The following is a 20515-nucleotide window of genomic DNA, read 5'->3' as shown; positions in this document are numbered from 1 at the left end:
GGCCCATGGGCTGGAGTGCGAGCTTCTGCTGGGGAGCGGGATCTGGGGCTTGCCCCGCTCCGGCACTCCGGCCGGGGGGCCACACCACACAGTTCAGCCCCCCTCCGGTGCTCCGGCCGGGGCCGCACCACGTGGCTCAGTCCCGCTCCCGCCCTCTGGCGGGGGCGCAGGGTTGGGGGCCGCACTACACAGCTCCTGGAAGCCAGGTCATGGCCCTACTCTGGCTCCTACGTGCTCCAATTGGAGCTGCAGGGGCGGTGCCTGTGGACAGGGCAGCATGCAGAGCCACCTGGTCATGCCTCCATGTAGGAGCTGGAGAAGGAACATGCCGCTGCATGTTGGAGCCGCTTGAGGTAAGCGCTGCTCGGAGCCTGCACTCCTGAGCCTCTCCCCATGCCCCAACGCCCTCCCCCAGCCCTGATCTCCCTCCCACTCTCCAAACCCCTCGATCTCAGCCCAGAGCACCCTCCTGCACCCCAAACCTCTCATCCCCAGCCCCACCCCAGAGTCCGCATCCCCAACCAGAACCTGCACCCTTCCCACACCCCTGCCCCAGCCCTAATCCCCCTCCCATCCTCCAAACCCCTGGATCCCAGCCCAGAGCACCCTCCTACACCCAATCTCCTCACCCCCAACCCCACCCCCAGAGCCTGCACCCCCAGCCAGAGCCCTCACTCCCTCCTGCACCCAACCCCAATTTTGTGAGCTTTCATGGCCCCTCCATACAATTTCTATCCCCCATGTGGCCCTCAGGCCAAAAAATTTGCCCACCCCTGGGTTAGAGTAAAAGAACAATTAGATATTAAAGACTGAGTACCTGTAGGAAGCTTATCAATTGGAATGAGATGTTATTCTCATTTAACAATAATGCTTGCTAGCAAAATCACTTAGGAATAATTTATCAGTGATAAAAGGTTTTTCTCACTTTGTGAATTGTACTTGTGTTTAAGTGTGTTGTAAATAAAACTACATCTGTTGCTTTCCAAATAAATGTTGTAATGAGTTATTTTAATTGGACTGGGGTGGGAAAAGGAATGACATTTTGCCAATTCTATAGGTGTTTAACACTTAATTTTCATTTAAACCTTCCACAATTACACCACAGAGAAAAGAACAGAAAAAGGTAGAGAAGCAGCAAATGTGGTTTTCTTGCTGTGGCCACTTGTTTTGATCATATGTTCTTTCAGTGTATGGAAAATAACTGGATTAAATAGCATAAAATAGTTTATCGGTTGATGTGGTAGTTGTGCCATTTCCTTATATTCTTTGCATAACCCATTCAGATCATCAAGCATTTCCAACATTTGTCAGTCCCTTTCCTTACACAATATATTAAATGTTTAGTCTCAAGCGATAGCTACCGAGGCTGTGATCTTGGCACAAGCTAAGGGACAGTCCAGTGAGTATTAGTACTGAATAGTTATAGCAGTATAGTAATATTTTTACTTAAGCGTGCTAAAATAATGGTAACCAAATTATTTTCTGTGGTGTCTAAAGATGAGTATCTAGGGACAGGGGAGAATGTTTCATGAAATGTACATCATAATAACTTTTTTCAACTTTCTTTGAAGCATCAAGTATTGGCCATTCCTGGATTTAGGATATTAGATTTGGTGAAACAGTGGAAAATCCTATTTTTAACTGATTTCGAGTAAACTGAATTATCCCAATTTTCTGAAAGATAATTTAACACAATATACTACTTTGTTCTATTTGAATATTTATTACATGTGATTATTTCTACTTTTATATAAACTAAAAGCACCTTTCCCAGATGCTGGGTTCTACTGAAAAACTTTAAACCACAATTCTTAATAAACAAACAAACTAGTAAATCAAGCATCTTATCCTGCTCACCCACATCTCAGAACTAGATAGGCCAAAAGGTAATATGAATATATTAGATAACAATAAGCCACAAGTTACCAAACCTTAGCACACCCTAAAATCAGATATAATAGATGGACGTTGTACTAAGTCCTGAAGGTGAACACATTTGGGCTTCTTCAGACCAAATGGAGATGGTGTGGCAGTGTCTCAGGTAACTTTCCTTCCTTCTAGCTAAGGGCTTAGCTACATTTGTGAGTTAGCACACATTCAAGCAGCCTCGGGTGCCCTAACTCACTACCCGTCCACACTGGCAAGGCACGTAGAGCGCCCAGACTCCGCGGCTAGAGCACTCCTGCTACTCCACCTCGGAGAGTGGAATAATACTTGATGCGCCCCCACTGGAGCGCCGCAATGCCAGTGTGGACGCCCTGGTCTGTTAGTGCACTCTGATTGGCCTCCAGAAATGTCCCACAATGCCTGTTCTAGCCACTCTGGTCATTTTGAACTTTACTGCCCTGCCCTCAGGTGACCAACCTTCAGACCCACCCTTTAAATTCTCTGGGAATTTTGAAAATCCCCTTCCTGTTTGCTCAGCCAGGCGCGGAGTGCTCTCAGCAAATCTTTCCAGGTGATCATGCCTCCACACGCCAGGCACTCCCCAGTATGGACCAATGGTGAGGTGCTGACCTCATCAGTGTTTGGGGGGAGGAAGCTGTCCAGTCCCAGCTGCGCTCCAGCCATAGGAATTACGATACCTTCGGGCAGATATCAAGGGACATGATGGAAAGGGGCCATGACAGGGATGCAGTGCAGGGCAGGGTTAAAGTGAAGGAGCTGCAGAATGCCTACCACAAAGCCCACGAGGCAAACCACCGCTCCGGTGCTGCCCTCGCAACCTGCCATTTCTACAAGAACTGGATGCAATACTTGGGGGCGATCCCAGCTCCACTCCGAGTACCACCATGGACACTTCAGAGCCGAATTCAACAAGGCAGGAGGAGGAGGAGGAGGAAAGCGGGACTGAGGGTGCTGAGGAAGAAACCCCAGAATCCCTAGAACAATGCTGCCTCTGTTAAGTGTTGCATTTTGCCTTTACAGATGCAATCTTGAGATCTCAGTTGTCCATGTTATCACCAGCCAAAAGACTCCAAAGAATTAGGAAGAGGCCACGTAGAAGCAAAGAAGACATGCTGCATGAAGTAATGCAACAGTCTCTTAACGAGAATCTAAAAGTGCAGGAGTGGAGGGAGAGTGAAAGGAGGATCTGCCAGCAGAATGAGGAGTGGTGGCAGAAAAGTGTGGAGCTGCGGCAGCAAAGCACGGATCGGCTTATAAGCATCATGGAGTGCCTAGCGGACTTGATCCAGGACTCATAGCCATGCAGGTGGATGTGACAGGGTCAGGCCAGATGGCTATAGGAGAGTAATAGAAGGCAGATATATTAGCCCCAGGCTAAGTAGGTCCCTTTTCCCTGGGTAAGGTAACAGGGAAGGTTCCAGAACAATCAGGAACCTTCTGGAGACAATTAAGACAGGCTGATTAGAACATCTGCAGCCAATCAAGGAGCTGCTAGAATCAATTAAGGCAGGCTAATCAGGGCACCTGGGTTTTAAAAAGGAACTCACTTCACTTTGTGGTGTGCGTGTGAGGAGTTGGGAGCAAGAGGCACTAGGAGCTGAGAGTGAGAACATGGACTGTTGGAGGACTGAGGTGTACAAGCATTATCAGACACCAGGAGGAAGGTCCTATGGTGAGGATAAAGAAGGTGTTGGGAGGAGGCCATGGGGAAGTAGCCCAGGGAGTTGTAGTTGTTGCACAGCTGTTCCAGGAGGCGCTCTAGACAGCTGCATTCCACAGGGCCCTGGGCTGGAACCCGGAGTAGAGGGCAGGCCCGGGTTCCCCCCAAATCCTCCCAACTCCTGGTCAGACACAGGAAGAGTCGACTTGGACCGTGAAATCAGAAAAATGGCCAAGCTGAGGGCTGCCATGAAGCTCCAAGGTGAGCAAATCTGCCAATAAGCGCAAGATCCACCAAGGTAGAGCAGGAACTTTGTCACATGGAGCGCTACCGCGCGCAACCCAACCCAGCAACCCTTGTCCCAAAACTCTTTCCCTTGTGCCCCGTGTCACCTCCAGCCCACTTTCCCCAACATCTGGGTTCTTATTGCCACCAGCTGCCTCCAACACTTGTAGCTTCACCAGCCAGCCCTGAAAAATACAACCCTTACCCACTGCACTCAACCCCCATCACCATGCAGCGTAGCTATCCTGAAGTGAAGCACTCATTGCACAGCACTTCAGACCAGAAGTCTGAGTATGAGAACAGGCAAATCTGTGATTGAACCGTTACCCATCCCACCCCCTTGCCCTGTCTGTTTCCCAAGCAGTTGTGTTTCTTTTCAATAAATGGAATTTTTGGCTTTGAAAACATTCTTTATTATTGCATAAAGTAAAAGATACCTTAGCCCAGGAAAGCAAGAGGCACTGCAAGTCAGCATAGCAAACACAGATTCCTACTAACAGTTGAACCACTGCACTTCACTCCTGTGCAGGGCACCAAACATCACTGGTGGCTTTCAGCCTCAAATTGCTCCCTCAAGGCATCCCTAATCCTTGCAGCCCTGCCTGGGGCCCTCTAATAGCCCTGCACTCTGGCTGTTCAAATTCAGCCTCCAGGTCTTGAACCTCCGAGTTCCATGCCTGAGTGAATCTTTCACCCTTCCCTTCACAAATGTTATGGAGGGTACAGCACGCGGATATAACTGTGGGGTGCTGTCATCAGCCAGGTCCAGCTTTCTATACAGAGAGCAGCAACAGCCCTTTAAACGGCCAAAAGCACACTCCACAGTCATTCTGCACCACTCAGCCTGTTGTTGAACCATAGAATATCAGGGTTGGAAGGGACCCCAGAAGGTCATCTAGTCCAACCCCCTGCTCGAAACAGGACCAATTCCCAGTTAAATCCCACTCCTTGCTGCTGTCAAGGCTCCCTGTGGAGGGTTTCATGAGCCACAGGATTAAGGGGTAAGCGGGGTCTCGAAGGATCACAACAGGCATTTCGACTTCCCCTACAGTGATCTTCTGGTCTGGGAAAAAAGTCCCGGCTTGCAGCTTCCTGAACAGGCCAGTGTTCTGAAAGATGCGTGCATCATGCACCTTTTCAGCCCAGCCTGCATTAATGTCAATGAAACGCCCACGGTGCTCCACAAGTGCCTGGAGAACCATAGAGAAATTCCTTTTCCGATTAACATACTTGGAGTTTAGGTAGGCTGCTGCCAGAACTGGAATATGTGTCCCATCTATTGCCCCTCTGCAGTTAGGGAAACACATTTGTGCAAAGCCAGACACAATGTCATGCATGTTACCCAGAGTCACAGTTCTTCTGAGCAGGATGCGATTAATGGCCTGCAAACTTGCATCAACACAATTCCAACCACTCCAAACGGGCTAGTGACCAATTGTAGCTGTCTGGCAGTGCCAGCTTCCAGATTGCAATAGCCACCCGCTTCTCCACCAGCAGGCCAGCTCTCAATCTCATGTCTTTGTGCCACAGGGTGGGGGGGCGAGCTCCTCATGCAGTCCCATGAAAGTGGCTTTTCTCTTCTGAAAGTTCTTCAGCCACTGCTCGTCATCCCAGACTTGCATGACGATGTGCTTCCACCACTCAGTGCATGTTTCCTGAGCCCAAAAGTGGCGTTTCACAGTGGTGAGCATGTCCGTGAATGCCACAAGCAGTCTCGTGTCGTATGCGTTACTCACGTCAATATCATCATCGGTGTCCTCACTGTCAGTTTGGATCTTAACTCAACTGCCAAACATGACGTGCTGGCGAGACTTGTCAGCATATTCCTCAGCAGTTCAGGCTCCATTCTTGTAGACCGAAAGGGAAGACAGAGCGTGCAGTACAAAAACCTTTGAGAGATGGTGCCAAATGTGGATGGAAGCTCAGGGATTGCTGGGATGCGAACCAATGCATCACGGGGCATTGGGACAGGGCCCAGAATGCCCCGCACCTCCTGCCCCTTCCCACAAGCCACAGCGCCAGAATGGGAAGAGGGGTTCTGTGGGATAGCTGCCCATAATGCATGGCTCCCAGCACTGCTGCAAGAGCTGCAAATGCGGCCATGCCAGTGTGCTTGCAGCTGTCAGTGTGGACACACTGCAGCACTTTCCCTAATATGCTCTACAAAGGCGGGTTTAACTCAAAGCGCTTTACATCTGCAAGTGTAGCCATGCCCTAAGTTACTACTAGTACTAACTTAAATACAAATCCCTGAAAATTGTTCTTGCCAGACTATATATATATATCTAACATTCATTCACCACCACACACACTGAGTATGACCATAGGCACCCCTGTAGTCACATGCTACACACTACTGCAATAATATCTGTATATAATATGTCTTGTAAGAGAGGTATCATTTGAAAGCTAACAACATGCTGGCTATTAATATCACTGTAAAATGCAGGTGTTAATGTAAAATGTGAAGTTATGAATTCCTTCTGTATTATGTTATGAGAACGTGTTTAAGACCAGACAGCCTAGCCTAGATAAAGGTGATAAACAGATCTGTCTGAGACAAAGCAATGTTGATTTACCTCAATTTACATAATAGCTGTAAACAAAGCTATTGAATTAAACCAGCAGGGGGTTATCCGTTTCCTGAACGCTAGAGAAAAAGAACTAAATGGCTCCAGCACCCCAGAGAGAGACACAAGACTCAACCCCGGGGCTTCTTGAGGGTATGTCTACACTGTCACTTGGCTGGCAAAACTTGTGTCATTCAGGGGTGTTAAAAGACCCCCTCCCCGCAACGACAAAAGTTTTACTGACAAAAAGCACCAGTGTGAACAGCGCTTTGGGAGCAGGAGCCGACAAAGCTGCTGCTGCTCGCTGGGGGGAGGAAGTTTTTTGTGGGCAGGAGAGCTCTCTCTCCTGCCGACAAGCAGCAGCTACACTGCACAGCTTTCAGCGGCACAGCCGTGTCGCTAAAAGCTTTGTAGTGTAGCCATAGGCTGTGTAAGGTGAAAACTTCCCTTTAGGGATATAAGCGAGAGAGAGAGAGACACTCCATCTTTTTCCTTCACCTAGGAGACAAAGGCCATGTCTACACTATGAAATTAGGCCAAATTTATAGCAGTCGATTTTTTAGAAATCAGTTTTATACAGTTGATTGTGTGTGTCCCCACTTAAGACCATTAAGTTGGCAGAGTGCATCCACAGTACCGAGGCTAGTGTCAACTGGAGCGTTGCACTGTGGTTAGCTATCCCACAGTTCCTGCAGTCTCTGCCGCCCATTGGAATTCTAGGTTGAGATCCCAATGCCTGATGGGGCAAAAAACATTGTCGTTGGTGATTCTGGGTACATGTTGTCATTCCCCCCCACTCCCCGTGAAAGCAACAGCAAACAATCATTTCGTGCCTTTTTTCCTGGGTTACCCGTGCAGACGCCATACCACAGCAAGCATGGAGCCCACTCTACTCACCGTCATTGTACGTCTCCTGGATGCTGGCAGATGCGGGACTGCATTGCTACACAGCAGCAGCTCCTTGCCTTGTGGCAGCAGATGGTGCATTACGACTGTTAGCCGTCCTCGTCGTCTTCTTGGTGCTCTTACCGGCCTCAGTGAGGTTTGTCAGGGGTGCCTGGACATAAATGGGAGGGACTCAGGTCATTCTCTTCTTTAAGTTTTGTCTATGAAGATTCAGTCCTGCCTGGAATATTGGCAGAGGGATAGCTCAGTGGTTTGAGCACTGACCTGCTAAACCCAGGGTTGTGAGTTCAATCCTTGAGGGGGGCCATTCTGCCTCAGGCTGCCCTCCCAGCCAGCAGCACCGTGAGCACTCAGGAGAAGATGACAACTAGCAGTCGTACTGCACCAGCCTACCCCTTGCTCCTCCCTCCATGAAAGCAACGGCTGATGATCATTTTGTGCCTTTTTGCATGTGGGAGCCATAGTGCTGTCAGCATCATCATCCACCTGCTGCTTCCGCTGCCACTCTGCTCTCCTGCAGACGCCATACCACGGCAAGCATGGAGCCCGCTCAGATCACCGCAGCAGTTATGACTGTTCTAAACACCACGTGCATTATCCAGCAGTATATGCAGAACCAGAACCTGCAAAAGCAGGTGAGTAGGCAACGGCAGCGCGGTGAGGACATGGACACAGACTTCTCTCAAAGTATGGGCCCCAGCAATGTGGACATTATTGTGGTAATGGGACAGGTTCATGTCATGGAACACCGATTCTGGGCCCGGGAAACAAGCACAGACTGGTGGGACCGCAAAGTGTTGCAGGTCTGGGCCGATTCCCAATGGCTGCGAAACTTTCACATGCATAAGGGCACTTTCATGGAACTTTGTGACTTGCTTTTCCCTGCCTTGAAGCACAAGTATACCAAGATGAGAGCAACCCTCACAGTTCACAAGCGAGTGGCGATAGCCCTGTGGAAGCTTGCAATGCCAGACAGCTACCGGTCAGTCAGGAATCAATTTGGAGTGGGCAAATCTACTGTGGGGACTGCTGTGATCCAAGTAGCCAACACAATCACTGAGCAGCTGCTACCAAGGGTCATGACCCTGGGAAATGTGCAGGTCACAGTGGATGGCTTTGCTGTAATAGAATTCCCTAACTCTGGTGGGGCAATAGACGGAACCCCTATCCCTGTCCTGGCACCAGAGCACCAAGGCAGCGAGTACATAAACCGAAAGGGGTACGTTTCAGTGGTGCTGCAAGCACTGATGGATCACAAGGGACGTTTCACCAACATCAACATGGGATGGCCGGGAAAGGTGCATGACACTCGCATATTCAGGAACTCTGGTCTGTTTCAAAAGCTGCAGGAAGGGACTTTCTTTCCAGACCAGAAAATAACCACTGGGGATATTCAAATGCCTTTAGTTATCCTTGGGGACCCAGCCTACCCCTTAATGCCATGGCTTATGAAGCCATACATAGGCAGCCTGGACATTAGTCAGGAGCTGTTCAACTATAGGCTGAGCAAGTGCAGAATGGTGGTAGAATGTGCATTTGGACGTTTAAAAGCACACTGGCGCAGTTTACTGACTCACTCAGACCTCAGCGAAACCAATATTCCCATTAAGAAAAGGAGTACTTGTGGCACCTTAGAGAATTACAAATGTATTTGAGCATAAGCTTTCGTAAGCTTCAGCTCACTTCATCAGCTTATATGCAAATAAATTTGTTAGTCTCTAAGGTGCCTCAAGTACTCCTTTTCTTTTTGCGAATAGAGACTAACACGGCTGCTACTCTGAAACCTGTCAATATTCCCATTGTTATTACTGCTTGCTGTGTGGTCCGCAATATCTGTGAGAGTAAGGGGGAGACATTTATGGTGGGGTGGGAGGTTGAGGCAAATTGCCTGGTCGCTGATTAAGCACAGCCAGACACCAGGACGGTTAGAAGAGTACAGGAGGGTTTGGTGTGCAACAGAGAAGCTTTGCAAACTAGTTTCATGACTGGCCAGGCTATGGTGTGAATGTTCTGTTTGTTTCTCCTTGATGAAAACCCCCACCCCTTGATTCACTCTACTTCCCTGTAAGCTAACCACCCTCCCTTCCTCTCTCCCCTTCGATCACTGCTTGCAGAGGCAATAAAGTCATTGTTGCTTCAAATTCATGCATTCTTTATTAATTCATCACACAAATAGGGGGATAACTGCCAAGATAGACCAGGAGGGGTAGAGGAGAAGGGAAGGACAAGGCCACACTGCACTTTAAAACTTATTGAATGCCAGCTTTCTGTTGCTTGGGCAGTCCTTTGGGGTGGAGTGGTTGGGTGCCCGGAAGCCCCCCCACCGCGTTCTTGGGCTTCTGGGTGAGGAGGCTATGGAACTTGGGGAGGAGGGCGGTTGGTTATACAGGGACTGTAGCGGGGGGGTCTGTGCTCATGCTGCCTTTCCTGCACCTCAACCATACACCGGAGCATATCAGTTTGATCCTCCAGTAGCCTCAGCATTGACTTCTGCCTTCTGTCAGCAAGCTGACGCCACCTATCATCTTCAATCTGCCACCTGTCCTTGCGTTCATATTGTGCTTTCCTGGACTCTAACATTGTCTGCCTCCACGCATTTTGCTGGGCTCTTTCAGTGTGGGAGGACTGCATGAGCTCAGAGAACATTTCATTGCGAGTGCATTTTTTTCGCCTTCTAATCTTCGCTAGCCTCTGGGACGGAGATGATAGGGGGAGCGTTGAAACATTTGCAGCTGCAGGAGGGGAAGAAAAAGGGAAAGTAGTCGTTAAAAAGGCACACTTTAGAGAACAATGGGTAGACTCTTTCAGGGTGAACCTTGCTGTTAACATTACATAGCACATGTGCATTCAGTACAAGGTTGCATTTTGCCTCTTATAGTGAGGGTCTGCTGGTTTGGTGTGAGAAATCACACACACAGGGCTGGCAGGCAACAGAATTCAGCTTGCAGGAGCTCTGGTAAGCCACAGTCTTTTGGCTTCTTTAACCTTCATAACATGTGGGAATGGTTTCAAACAGCAGCGCCCTCATTTCCCATACCAAACAGCTGTTGGCTTGGCCATTTAAAATGGGTTGGCAATTTAAAAGGTGGGGCTGCGGTTTTCAGGTTAACGTGCAGCACAAAACCCAACTAAAGCCCTCCACACACATACACAATTCTCTGGGATGATCGCTTCACCCCTCCCCCCCAGTACATGGCTAACAGCGGGGATGATTTCTGTTCAGCCACAGGCAAACAGCCCTGTAGGAATGGCCACCTCTGAATGTCCCCTTAATAAAATTATCCTATTTCAACCAGGTGACCATGAATGATATCACTCTCCTCAGGATAACACAGCAAGATAAATAACGCATGTTGCTTGAATAACAGCAAACACAGGGACCATACGCTGCCATGCTTTGTTATGCACTGACTCCAGACTATGTGCTCCTGGCCTGGCATGGTAAAGTGTCCTATCATGGAGGACGGAATAAGGCTGCCCTCCCCAGAAACCTTTTGCAAAGGCTTTGGGAGTACATCCAGGAGAGCTTTATGGAGATGTCCCTGGAGGATTTCTGCTCCATCCCCAGACATGCTAACAGACTTTTCCAGTAGCTGTACTGGCCGCAAATTAATCATTAAACACGCTTGCTTTTAAACCATGTATTATATGTACAAAGATACACTCACCAGAGGTCCCTTCTCTGCCTGGTGGGTCTGGGAGCCTGTGTTGGATGGGTTTGGGGGATACTGGCTCCAGGTCCAGGGTGAGAAACAGTTCCTGGCTCTCAGGGAAACCTGTTTCTCTGCTTGCTTGCTGTGCGCTATCATCTTCCTCGTCCCCAAAATGTGCATCCCTGTTGCGTGATAATCTATTGACGGAGTCAAAGCACAGGGGTGGGGTAGTGGTGGTGGACCCCCCTAGAATTGCATGCAGCTCATCATAGAAGTGGCATGTCTGGGGCTCTGACCCCGAGCAGCCATTTGCCTCTCTGGTTTTTTGGTAGGCTTGCCTGAGCTCCCTAAGTTTCACGCAGCACTGCTGTGGGTCCCTGTTATAGCCTCTGTCCTTCATGCCCTTGGAGATTTTTTTCAAATGTTTGGGCATTTCATGTTTTGGAACGGAGTTCTGATAGCACAGATTCATCTCCCCAAACAGCGATCAGATCCCGTACCTCCCGTTCGGTCCATGATGGAGCTCTTTTGTGATTCTGGGACTCCATCAGGGTCACCTCTGCTGATGATCTGCACTCACCTGCAGCTTGCCACACTGGCCAAACAGGAAATGAGATTCAAAAGTTCCCAGGGCTTTTCCTGTCTACCTGGTGACTGCATCTGAGTTGAGAGCGCTGTCCAGAGTGGCCACAATGGAGCACTCTGAGATAGCTCCCGGAGGCAAATACTGTCAAATTACGATCATGCTACCCCAAATTCGACCTGGCAAGTCGATTTCAGCACTAATCCCCTCGTCCGGGGGAGGAATACAGAAATCGATTTTAAGAGCTCTTTAAGTCGAAGTAAATGGCTTTGTCGTGTGGATGGGTGCATGGTTAAATCGAACTAATGCTGCTAAATTCGACCTAAACTTGTAGTGTAGACCAGGGCAAAGAAACCAAGTGATCTGATCTCTGTGGTGGGTCCTGGTCAGGCTGGCCAGTAAAATGCTGGAAGGGAGACTGGGTAACAGAAACCATCCTGAACAAAAACTCTTTTGATAGACTAAATTTTAGACTTTTAGAAGTGTGTTTTCTCTACTTTTATCTCTAATACCTGGTATCACTGAATCCATGCTCTTTTGTTAATAAACTTACTTTACTATAAACCAATTCAGTGATGTGGAAGGAAAGAGTGCATTTACCCCCACTTAAATTAATAAGCTGATGTACTGACTCTTAAACAGAGTGAACTTAATATCTTCTGAATACCCAATGATAGGGGCTGTGTGTTTGATGCTGGAGTTCACGGATTGTTAGCTGCTCAGCGCAGTTTGGGCTGGGTGAGCCTTGAGGAAGACAGACTAGTGGGGGCAGGGAACTGATACACAGTCTAATCACAAACAAAACTCACTCTTGCTGGGGCAGAGAGGTAACACAGTGGCTCACAGCTCTGGGTAGCTGCAGTAGTGCTAACATATGATGATGATGGTGCAGCAGATAAAGGATCTCCAATTGTCATGGTGTCCATGCCATGGTTTCAAGTCCTCTATCTGTCAAGGATAGCTTGGTTACTGTTGTGCACCAGTTTCCCCCACTTTAAAAGAAGTCCTGCACAGGCATCTTCCAGTTTTTTGGAAAACAACATTTGCACAAGTCAGAAGTCTGGTGGCAATCAGTGAGTGGTGACGGGAACAGGACAGTGAAATCCAGAAGTTCCTAATCACAGACCGACACACAGGCTGTGGGTGTGTGATACAGTCATCTTGCTTGAGGACTGAGGCGGCAGCTGCACCCACGACTGAGCAGTCCTTTTTAGGATCCACTCTGCTCACCCCACATGGGGAAGGGGTTAGGAAAGGTACCCTAAAAATAGTCTTGCCTCTGTTTTTCCTGGCTGGATATCCGCATCCAGCAGGCTCACCACATCAGTGAACAAAAATGTAAGAAACTTTTCAACTTTGGAACTTGGAATGTATGTACCCTGATGGACAACTCAAACAGCAACTGACCAGAGCAACATACAGCCATTATTGTTCATGAATTGAGTCGATATTAACATAGATATTTAACATCGATATTGCTGCTTTGTCCGAAACTAGAAGAGCTGATGAAGGACAGGTCAGGGAGGAGAAAGGAGGATACATTTACTTCTGGAACGGAAAAATCTATAGATGAACCCCGATTGCTTGGAGTGGGCTTTGCTATAAAGAACAAACTCGTAAGGCACCTCTGAGGTACCTGTTGGCATTAATGAGCGGTTTATGACACTCTGAGTGAGGCTCACCAAAAATCAACAGGCAACTATTGTGAGTGCCTGTGCACAACACTGGATGCTGATGAGAATGTAAAGGAAGATTTTTATTCTCAGTTGGAAGCCATTTTATCAGAGACCTCTACAGAAGACAAGATCATCCTTCTGGGGGATTTCAATGCACTTGTTGGACGACACTCAGATCTGTGGAAAGGAACAATTGGGAAAGAAGGAGTTGACAAAAGCAATTCAAATGGAATTCTGCTCCTGACCAAGTGTGCTGAACATGAACTTATTATTACCAACATTCTTTTCTGACAAAAGGAAAAGTTCAAAACATCTTGGAGACACCCACTGTCAAAGCACTGGCGTCTCCTTGACTACATCACAGTTCATGCCCGAGATCATAGTGACGTACTTCTCACAAGAGCAATGACAAGTGCTGATGACTGTTGGACTGATCATCACCTTGTTCAATCCACAATGAAAATTAAGATTGCTTCCAAATGCAGGCTGCAAAAGAAGCAGGTCAGGCGCAAGCTGAAGGTTCAAAATTTGAAGGGCCCTATTAAGTGTGACCACTTCCAAACAGTCTTAGAAGAAAAGCTCCCATCAGAGTTTCCAGAATAAACTGAGGAACATTGGAGCCAGTTGAAAGCAGTAATCATCAGTGCCCATGAGGAAACCATAGGCTACCAAACCAAAAAACATCAGGACTGGTTTGACAAGAATGATGCTGAAATTGAACAACTCATTGATGAGAAGAGAATAGCATTTTGTGCTTGGCAGAATGACATAAATTGTAATATAAAGAGAGAACCCCATGCCAAGGTGAGGGCGGAAGTACAATGTAAAACCAGAGAACTTAAGAACAAATGGTGGACTGAGAAAGCGCAAGAACTCCAACATCTCACAGACATCCACAATACATGTGGTTTCTTTAGTGCTACCAAGGCTGGGCCAATTTGTCATGGTATGAATCCTCTTCACTCTAAGGATGGAACCACACTGCTGAAGGACAACGAAGCCATCAATTCTCGCTGGAAAGAACATTTTGAAGATCTCCTTAACCATAATTCTATGGTTGCAGATGAAGTCCTTGAGCAAATCCCTCAATGACCATTTAGGGATGAGCTCGGAGACCCTCCCAATTTGTATGAGGTACACAATGCCACCCAGCAGATGAAGAACAACAAGGCAGCAGGTCTAGATGGGATCCCCGCTGAAATCTTTAAAAACGGTGGACCAGAGCTAAATCGGCAGCTTTACCTGCTTATTCTTAAAATCTGGATAAAGAAGGAGATACCCAGTGAAATGAGGGATGCCCTGATTGTCACTCTCTTCAAGAAAGGGGATAAAGTGGATTGTGGAAATTATCATGGTATCTCCCTCCTAACCATTGCAGGCAAAGTTCTGTCGTGGATCCTTGCAACCCACCTTCTGCCCCTGTCAGAAGACATTTTACCAGAGTCACATAGTGGTTTCCACCATGTTGTGGAACTGCAGATATGATCTTTACAGCATTGCAGCTGCAAGAAAAGTGTTGGGAGCAATACCGACCACTGTACATGGCTTTTATTGATCTAACTAAAGCTTTTGACTCAGTGAATTGCCATGCCCTCTGGATTGCATTTTCTAAGATTGGATGTCCTGATAAATACATCAATGTCCTAAAATTGCTTCATAATAACATGAAAGCAACTGTTCTGAGCAGCACTGGCTCCCAGAGTGAACCTTTCAAAGTACAAACAGGAATAAAACAGGGCTGTATCATCGCTCCAACCATGTTTGCAGTTTTTATTGCAGTCATTCTTTACTTAATTGCTAGGAAGTTTACAGCTGGCATTGAAATCATTTGCAGAATAGATGGAAAACTGTTCAGGCTTAACAGGCTGAAAGCCAAGAGTAAGATTTCCACAATATCTATTGTGGAACTTTAGTATGCTGATGACAATACAATCTTTGCCCACTCTGAGAAAGATCTTCTAACTATCTTGAATGTGTTTGCTGATGCTTACACATGACTTGGTTTCACTCTTAATATCAGGAAGACTAAAGTGCTCTATCAGCCTTCTCCAAATGAAGTATTACATGCCCCATCTATCAAAATTAATGGAGTGGCACTGGAGAATGTTGACCATTTCCTCTACCTTGGAAGTCATCTTTCATCCAAAGCAGATATTGATGCAGAAATTTAACATCGCCTGAGCTGTGCCAGTGTAGATTTTTCTCGTTTACAGCACAGGGTCTTTGAAGATCATGACATTAAAACAGACACCAAGCTTCTTGTTTACCAAACCGTTATTCTCCCAACACTGTTGTATAGGTCCGAAACTTGGACACAACCTACAGACACCACTTGAAAGTCCTTGAGAGGCATCATCAATGCTGCCTTCATAAGATTCTAAAGATCAAATGGGCAGACAGGCACACTAATATTAGTGTTCTGGAAGAAGCAAAGATAACCAGTATCGTGGCAATGATCATCTGTCAGCAATTCCGCTGGACTGGTCACATTGTTTGGATGCTAGACCCTCGTCTCCCAAAACAGGTCCTGTTCTCTCAGCTGAAAGAAGGGTATTGTAACATGAGTGGACAATGGAAGGGTTATAAGGACTTGCTGAAGGACAACCTAAAAAATGTAATATTGACATTGACACTTGGGAGACACTTGCCCAGGATCACTTAAAATGGAGTGAAGTCCTATGTGATGGTCCCCTGCATTTTGAACTTTCTCGCCAACAAGACGAAGAGGACAAGAGGCACAGAAGGAAGGAGAGACTGGCTTCCAGTCATGGTCAACAGCCTCCTGCTGAGCCTGAAAACATCTTCCCTCATTGTAATAGAACTTGTGGTTCAAGGATTGGCCTCATTAGCCACCTGAGGACCCATAACTCCCAAAGAAGATGATCACACTCAGTAACAAGTGATCGCCCATCATCATCATTCCACTCATTCGCTAACTTGCACACCGAGTTTAACTGTTTCATGCATTATTAGTATCTAGCACAATTCTGCAAAAATCAGATTGCTATAATCGTCCACTTTCCAGAAATATACTGATACCTTTTAAAGCTAAGCTTTCAGACTATGAGTATAGAAGATAATTTTTTTCTTGTATTGTGGTCAATATTCTGCATCTTCTACAAAGCAGTAGTGCCAGCAGCTTTGCAGTTGAATTTAAATACAGGTACATGGGACATGATTTGATGTTTGGCATATTAAAGTGAATTCTCTTATCATAATTGTCATGGATGATAAAGTAACCTGTAGTGGTTGAAAACAGGGCAAAAGTACAGTTGGGAAATAATGCATGACACTTTTGCAAATATTTGTTCAACTTTCTAAATGAATTTGTTTTGGCCCTGCTTGCTCTCTTCTGATGTTTTCAATGAACATTTGAATGATCAGGCTTTACTGGAACAAACTTGGCACAGAAGTAATGTGAATTTCAAAGTTGCATATGCAAATATTAATGGATACTGAATTTTAAATTCACACAAGTATTCATGCTGAAAGTACTGCAAGCTCATCCAATCAGGGAACAGTTACATGATAAATTTGACCAATCACAATCAAGCAATACAGCATGAATTCTGAATACTGTATTTATGATCCACAAAGTAAAAAATTCAAAAACATTCAGATAACGTAGACATTCAAGGAAATTGCGTTTCTGCTCATGGCTTTTCCATGAGTGGAATGAAAGGTTAATCAAATAAATTATTCATTGTGATTTTTTTGCTCAGCTCTATTCAAGAGCGTAAACTCCATCTTTTCTTTTTTCCAGTTCTGCATGTCTCATTGTCAGACTGTTTCCATGAGTCACTCTTATTTTTCTAGCAAAAGAAAAAGAACTATAAAGGGAAACTAGTCATCTATTATGTCTTTTATAGAGACCAAAGTCTGATTCAAGTTACCATTATGCACAAATGGAAACAAATCACAAACTCTAAAAGCACATAACACTTGAACGTTTATTGCATCTCAAGTGCACAATCTCCTTCTATGCAAATCTGAGTATTTTTTTTTAAATGTGCATAGTTTCTTGTCCTCACCATACACATACACAATTCCCACGGTAATAAATGGCAGTCATATATTCATATGGCTATTACTGTCAGCAAAGAGTTCTGAATAATATTCTAGTACAGCACTTCCTCTGTAACTGTTTTCTCATCATGGCACTTATTCCTCTGACTTAACATTAAATCAGGGCCCCAGAATGGCAGCGGGGTGGGGGTGGGGGTTGGGCAATTCTGTCATTCAGATGACATACATAAAGGTCTTGATTGTTAAAAAAGCTACGAATTTTTTTGCAGTAATGGATAAATTAGTTCCAATATTCTGGCCCAACTGGAACTGAGGTGACTATACACTGCCTCATGAACATTCCCCTCTCTATTTCAATACAGATCTTCCTTTCTTAGTTAATCTGGTTTGAGCCAAAATTCAGTGCTGGGGGAAGTTTACAACCAGAAAAAAGGCATGAGGAAAAAAGCTTCTGCTTAGAGACCAGAAAATAATCTTGTCTTCAGAATTAGACAGAATTAGGCTCAAAATTACAGTTTGCATAAGCGGATGTAATATCATTGACTTTGGTGGGGTTACTCTCACTTAAGCCAGTGGTGAAGTTGGCCCAAAGTATCAACTCTACTCCATGAAAAAAGGAGAAGCTACCACAAGGAGGTTTAGAGGGAGTGATGATCTATCCCAAAGCATGTATGATTTAAACAAGTACAGTTACATTGACTTCAGTGGAGTTACACCTGGTGTAAATTCAGCCCTAGTGTAAGCAGAATATTTTCCAGGTGCCATGGAAAGGATGATATGGTAAACATGTACCAAAGATACTGTAACACTGGCAGATCAGGTACCAGCTCATGCCAAGTACCTTACTTCTCAGCTGGAACCAGTCAGATCACCTGTGTGTTAGTATTGTTAAAAGAGGTATTAGAGTTATAAAAATGTGCTTCGTGTTTAGATTTTATGGAATGCTTGTAAGTTGCTGCATTTCTTAACTGCACTCATAATGAACTGTCTACTATGTGAACGGTAACATTTACGTGTTTGCTCTGTAACTGTAAGTCACTAGACAGGAGAGAAGCATTAGAAAATGTAAACCACTCGTTTAGCTCAGGAGGTTATCTCCTGCCCAACAAAAGAAGGACCATAAACATCAAACAAACCGCTGTGGAACATGAGAAGACAAGAGACCCCTCCCCACACAATGGAAGAGGAGACTTTCAGCTGAATTCCTCCCAACAACTGAACTTGCAACTCGAAGCAGAAGGGGAGTGAAAAGGAATAAAAAGCCCTAATGAAAATAAACTGTATCTTTATGCTGCCTGGACTCTGAGGGACAAGGATTGCTAAGGATAGGCAAAAGATCCCCATTGCTTGGCCTGGGTTAGCCCTAAAGGACATATAGAGCTTGTTTAGTATTGAAAATTACAGTTCAAAAGGTAAGATTCATTCTCATTTGTGTGTATATATGTTTACTTGCATTAACCTTGTTTAAAAACCAGGGCACAACCCCCTAAAAGTGCGTTTTAAACTCAGATTTCAACAATGAACTGCACTAAGTTCAAACTCCTCAGCCACTTTAGCAGCTTCAACACAGCATCACAGACAGAGTCCTTGGGTATTCCAGTCTGTCTTGCCACCCACGTGAGCATATCTCTGTGACAGATAGCCCCTTACACCAAGAATCACAGAAATATCCAGGTTACTCCTAATCCTAAAGGACCAGTCACTTACTCCAGGTCAACTGCGCTTTAGGTCTCGCACCAAGCCAATCCTTTACTAAACTACCTGAAGATTTATTAAACAGGAAAAGGAAATTAAAGAGTTATTTACAAGGTTAAAGCAAGCAAACAGACATGAATGAGTTAGTCTTAGGTTTCAAAAGGTAATATAACTTGGTGATTATAGAAGCCTGAATTAGCAGCTGGGGATCTCTCACCCACATCAAAGTCCAAACAGCATAGAGATCCTTAGTTCCTCGGGTTTGGGGCTTTTACCTACCTCCTGCCATGTGCTCTCAGCTGCAAACTCAGCTAATGGGAGGAATGCACTGGTATCATTCATCTTCATCCTGGCTTAACCAGGAGATCTTCAATGATCTGAAACTCAAAAAAACAGTCCTACAAAAAGTCAAAACTAGGTCAAATTATGAAGGATGAATATAAAAAAATAACACAAGTTTGTAGGGAAAAATTAGAAAGGTCAAGGCACAAAATGAGATTGATAGCTAGAGACACAAAGGGTAACAAGAAAACATTCTACAAATACATTAGAAGCAAGATGAAGACCAAGGACAGGGTAGGCCCGTTACTCAATGACGGGGGTTGGGGTGGGAGGGGGGTGGGGAGAGAAACAATAACAGAAAACGTGAAAATGGCAGAAGTGCTAAATGATCTTTTTGTTTCAATTTTCACCAAAAAGGTTAGTAGTAATTGTATGTCTAACACAGTGAATGCCAGTGAAAATGAGATAGGATCAGAGGCTGAAATAGGGAAAAAACAAGTTAAAAATTGCTTAGACAAGTTAGATGTCTTCAAGTCACCAGGATTTGATGAAATACATCCTAGAATACTTAAGGAGCTGACTGAGGAGATATCAGAACCATTAGTAATTATCTTTGAAAAGTCATGGAAGATTGGAGAGATTCCAGAGGACTGGAAAAGAGCATATACAGTGCCAATCTATAAAAAGGGAAATAAATACAACCTGGAGAATTACAGACCAGTCAGCTTAACTTCAGTACCCGGAAAGATAATGGAGCAAATGATTTAGCAATCCATTTGCGAACACCTAGAAGATAATAAGGTAACAAGCAACAGTCAGCATGGATTTCTCAAGAACAATTTGTGTCAAACCAACCTAATAGCTTTCTTTGACAGGGTAACAAGCCTTGTGGATAAGGGGGAAGCAGTAGATGTGTTGTGTTGTAAGCAACACACAAGAAGTAATTCTTCCACTCTATTCTGCCCTGATTAGGCCTCAGCTGGAGTGATGTGTACAGTTCTGGGAACCACATTTCAGGACAAATTGGGGAAAGTCCAGAGAAGTGCAACAAAAATAATCAAAGATCTAGAAAACATGACCTATGAGGGAAGACTGAAAAAATGGGTTTGTTTAGTCTGGAGAAGGGAAGACAGAGGGGACATGATAACCATTTTCAAGTACATAAAAGGTTGTTACAAGGAGGAGGGAGAAAAATTGTTCTCCTTAACCTCTGAGGATAGGACAAGAAGCAATGGGCTTAAATTGCAGCAAGGCGGTTTAGGTTGGACATT

The 20515-nt window shown here is 45.5% G+C and overlaps 1 protein-coding gene across 2 annotated transcripts in view; it reads left to right on the top strand.

The window, feature by feature from the left end:
• The window catches only part of LOC140916019 (pancreatic alpha-amylase), an 84994-nt gene that overhangs the window by 37712 nt on the left and 26767 nt on the right, over window positions 1–20515 (top strand). Inside the window, exon 22 of one of the 2 annotated variants that reach the window (XR_012160362.1) lies at window positions 2929–4258. The exons of the other annotated variant lie outside the window; for it this stretch is intronic. The gene's annotated coding sequence lies outside the window, so the exon portion shown is untranslated. Of the gene's footprint in view, window positions 1–2928; window positions 4259–20515 lie in introns of those variants that run through there. 2 annotated transcript variants of the gene reach the window in all.

This window comes from Lepidochelys kempii, chromosome 8 (genome assembly GCF_965140265.1).
Source record: "Lepidochelys kempii isolate rLepKem1 chromosome 8, rLepKem1.hap2, whole genome shotgun sequence".
Classification (NCBI taxonomy): Eukaryota; Metazoa; Chordata; order Testudines; family Cheloniidae; genus Lepidochelys; species Lepidochelys kempii.
This window is presented reverse-complemented; position numbering and strand designations above follow the sequence as displayed.